The sequence below is a fragment of the Odocoileus virginianus genome, chromosome 17 (assembly GCF_023699985.2).
Source record: "Odocoileus virginianus isolate 20LAN1187 ecotype Illinois chromosome 17, Ovbor_1.2, whole genome shotgun sequence".
NCBI lineage: Eukaryota > Metazoa > Chordata > Mammalia > Artiodactyla > Cervidae > Odocoileus > Odocoileus virginianus.
Window position 1 is genome coordinate 38,931,633 of NC_069690.1, and position 4,427 is coordinate 38,936,059.

Consider the following 4,427-nt stretch of genomic DNA (forward strand, 5'->3'; position numbering starts at 1 on the left):
GGTGCAAGCATCTTTTAATTTCATGGTTGTAGTCACTGTCCACAGTGATTTTGGAGCCCAAGAAGATAAAATCTATCACTGTTTCCCCCCACCCCCCCATTTGCCATGAAATGATGGGACTGGATGCCATGATGTTAGGTTTTGGAATGCTGAGTTTTAAACCAGCTTTTCCTCTCTTCTCTTTCACCCCCATCAAGAAACTCTCTAGTTCCTTTTCACTTTCTGCCATTAGAGTGGTATCATCTGCACATCTGGGGTTGTTGACATTTCTCCTGGCAATCTTGAGGGGGATATTGCAATGAGGAAACCAAGGATCGATGCCCAGAGAAGTGACTTGCCCTAAATCATGCAGCTAATTAGTGGCAGAAGGGACCTGCCACCCAGATCTGCCTGACCACCAGGCTTCTATTTCTTGATGCAGAAGAGAGAAGTTGTGTGTGTGCATTTGTGCACAGGTAGGAGTGGGGTGAACTAGGAAAAGGATACGTCCGATCTTGGTATTCATGGGTCATCCATTCTGAATGCTGTGGAGGAGGGGACCTCTCTCCTGGGGCATATGCAGGCCTCCCCCAACCTCCTAGTCAACCTGGGGTCCCCTATTTCTTCATGGCTCCTGTAGGCACTCAGCATGGTATTTGGTGATTCAGTGAATGAATGTGTCATTCACCCTTTCCCTCCCCCTCCTCTTTCTCTCTTTCTGCTTCCCTCCTTCTGGCGGTCTCCCTGCATCCTCGGCCTGCTCCAAGCCAAGCTCAACTTGCTCTCTGGCAAGACTCGACTGGGGAGAGGTGAAGGCTGAGACGCCTTCCAGGAAACGGAGTTACGAAAATGAGCCCCTGGCTGGCTCTAGGGTCACAGACTCAGGAAGAAGAGGGTCTGCTTTGCTGGGGCTCAGAGCCCCAGTCTGGCCAGGACTAGGGGATTATGCAGACGGGGAACATGGCTGGGGCAGGGACCTGCATGGACGGGTGCTATGGATTAAATTATGTCCCCCCAGTTGAAGCCCTGACACCAATGTGACTGTATTTGGAGACAGGACTCTTAGGAGGTAATTGAGGAAATTAACTGAGGCCAAAGGGTGGGCTCCTAATCTGATAGGATTGGTAGTCTTATAAGAAGAGGAAAATCCACTAAGTCTGTATGTGCACACAGCAGGAAGGTGGTTGTCTGCAAGCCAAGAAGAGAGCCCTCACCAGAACCCGACCATGCTGGAACCCTGATCTCACACCTCCAGGCTCCAGAACTGTGTGAGAATAAATGTCTTTTGTTCAAACCACCCAGTCTATGGTATTTTCTTATGATAGTCTGAGCAGACTAACACTGCAGGGAAGCCCTCCCCTCCCACCTCAGTCCTGCTCTTTCTCACGTGGTCCTTTCAAGCTCAGAGAGAACCCAGGCCCAAGGCCCAGATCAAGTAGGTGCCTGTCCCAGCCTGTCTCAGGCATGACAGCCCCGTTCCCTTTCCTGGCCTGAACTCCAAGTCTTCACAGCTTCCTCTTCCCAACGCACTCCTGCCCAATCCTCAGATCCTTTTTCCTTTTTCTACAAATCTGGTCAGTCACTCCCTGGCTGAAAAGCCTCTGATGTCTTCTCATTACCTACAGGAGGAAGTCCAAGCAGGTTGCCATGTGCAGCTGTGCATCATGCAACTTGCACAACTGTACAATGGTCCTGAGTTCAAACTCATTCATTCATTCAATAAGTATTCATTCCTTCGTATTTTCATCTTAGCACCCAAGGCTCTGAATGATCTGGGTCCTGCCTTTTTCCTTTGCTTCCTCTCTCACCTACTACCTTGGGTACTGTATATTTTAGCCACATTAAACATGGTACTTTTTATACCTATGTGCTTCATGCAAAATTCATCCATCTGCTTGTCTGAGAGTGCACAGTAAATGGAATGGGCACAAGTTTGGAATCTTGTTTCTCTGCCATTTACGGGTACCTGGGTGTATGTGGGCAAGTTAACCTTCTGAGCCTCAGTTTTCTAATCTGTAAGATGGGATTAAACATATATAGTGTTCTTCACATTGCACTTAGCACATAGAACACCACCCCCCGCAGCAAAAGTTGGGTTTCCCCCCTTCTTTGCTGTTAAGCTACTTATCCTTGAAGACCTAACTGTTACCACCTTAGTAACATTGCCCTCATTCTCCCCAGGGGGAAAGTTTATCTTTCCTATTTGTACCCTTTCTGCCAGCCTTGTGTGACACTTATAACCTCCATTATAACAATATTATATTTATCTGTTTTCCTGGATCACATGAGCAAAGCATGCAGCCAGGAGACATTGCTGCATGAATTCAAGGTACTGACTTCTAGGCTGGGGGCCTTTAGCAACCCCCACCCCCACCCCAAGCCTTGCTCTGGTTCTAAGCTCTCAGCCTATTGAATGGCATGAGAGTTAAGGACAGGGGTAGGAGGTAGCAGATAGTGGGGTGGGAGTAGGGTGGTTGAGGATGAAGATAAAAGAGCAGAGCCTCCTGGGGGAGATGAGTATGGGGGAGGTAGCTGGTCAGATGAGATAGGGCTGAGGGTGTTTCAGCCCTCTGGGGAGTTTGCTCAGTAGTCGGAGTGGAGTGGGTCAGGGTACTTGGGAATCTGGGTTTTGAGTAAAGGTCAGTGGCACAGGGCGTGGGCTGCCATCCTCCCTTCCCATCAACTCCAGCAGCAGCTGGGCTTTGCTGTGGGTCCAGACATGTGGGACAGAGGGGAGTGGGGATTAAATGGGACAAAAGTAAGGGGAAGGCTTTCCTGTAAAGGGGATGGGTGGAGAAGGTATTGAAATGGAGCGGGACCCTGGGGCCTTCCCAGGACAGGCCTTCTTCCCTAATCTCTGCTTTAACCCCTCTCTAAAGTACCTAGATAACAGTATTTGATGTACACTTCCTAAGTTTACAGATGTGGGAGCCCCCCACCAGACGGAAGACGTTAACTACTTGATGACTATAAGCACATAGTCCCAGACCTCCTGGAGCCTAAAGACTGATAAAGTTAACCTTTGTGACATCACCCTGTTTCCTCACCATCAGCCAATCAGAGACTTGTGCATGAACTGATTACATACCCTGACCCCCCTGCCTCATCCAGCTTTCAAAAATGCTTTGCCGAGACCCTTCAGGGCACTCAGCTTTTCAAGGCATGAGGCACCCATCTCCTTGCACGGCCCTGTAGTAAATCCCTTCTTTGCTGCAAACTTTAATGTTTCAATTTGTTTGGCCTCACTGGGCATCTGGCACAGGAACCTCTGCTGACAGTATGATGAGGAGAAAGGTGAGGATGGAGAGAGACACTGGGAGGGGTCAGTGAGGAGGGATGGTGTATGTGTGTAGAGAGAACAAGGAGAAAGTGATGGGGTGGATGGAACATTGAGAATATGACACTGGGGGAGGCTTAAGACCCAGGACTGCAAGGCCTGGAACCTGCTGCAGAGAGAACGCCTGGATGTCCTCCCATGGGTGTAAAGACCCCTCCCTTCCCAACTCCTGCCTTGCTGGTTGTCCTTCCCCCCTTCTGCTCTTGCTGGGCTGGCGGCTCTGCCCATCAACAAAAGCCAGGCGCTCTATTAAATCTTCCTGGAGGAAAGATAAGCTACATAAATGCAGTAGGGGTCGTTACCTCCCGTGGCCTCAGTCCGTGGCGAGGGAGGGAGCTGAGAGGAGGCCCTTCTGGAACTGCAGCTGGGCAGTGGGAGGGACGGCAGGGGCTCCTCAGTGGTGGGTGGTTCAAATGCAGTGGGAGGTCTCTTCACTTCCTACAGGCAGCCTTTGCCACGGGTCACACAGCCTGAGCAGAACCAGCAGCTCGCCCCTTGCCAAGGCTCTGCAGGAAAGGGGTGCGCCTGCAGCCCCTCTTGCACCACTTGTTACGGCCTGCCCATCTTGAATCCCTAGCTGCAGCAGGCCTGGAGAGGGCTGGGGGTGGGGCATTACCCCAGGGCTGGAGACAGAACCAGGATGAATGATGAGCCATTGTTCAGGTCGCCAGGGTTGGGCTGGTAGCTTGGGGATCATCTGGATTCAAGGACTCTTCTAGACTTTTCTTGAGCTGTCCATGTTTCACCTGCCTCTCCCCACCCTTTGGGAGTCAGAGTGAGATCCTGGGAGCTGGCAGGGATGTCACATGTCCCCACCTCAGGCCCTGGCATGCACAAGACAGCCCGGGCCTCCTATCTTCCTACCACAGTGGCAGGAAAGGGGTCAGGAAGAAGGAAAACGGGTATGTCAGACACATGGGGGACACAGAAGAGTTTAAGTGAAGGTTTATGAAGTGGAAGCCGGTGGAGGCTGTCCTGCCATGGCCGGGGGTGTGAGAGGGGTGTGGCACATGTGGTTGTCTCTCAGACCAGCTGCCACCAGCCCAGCCAGGTCCCCTTTTTGTTCAGGTTTCCATCTCTGAGAGGACAGCCCTGAATGTCTCAGGACCAA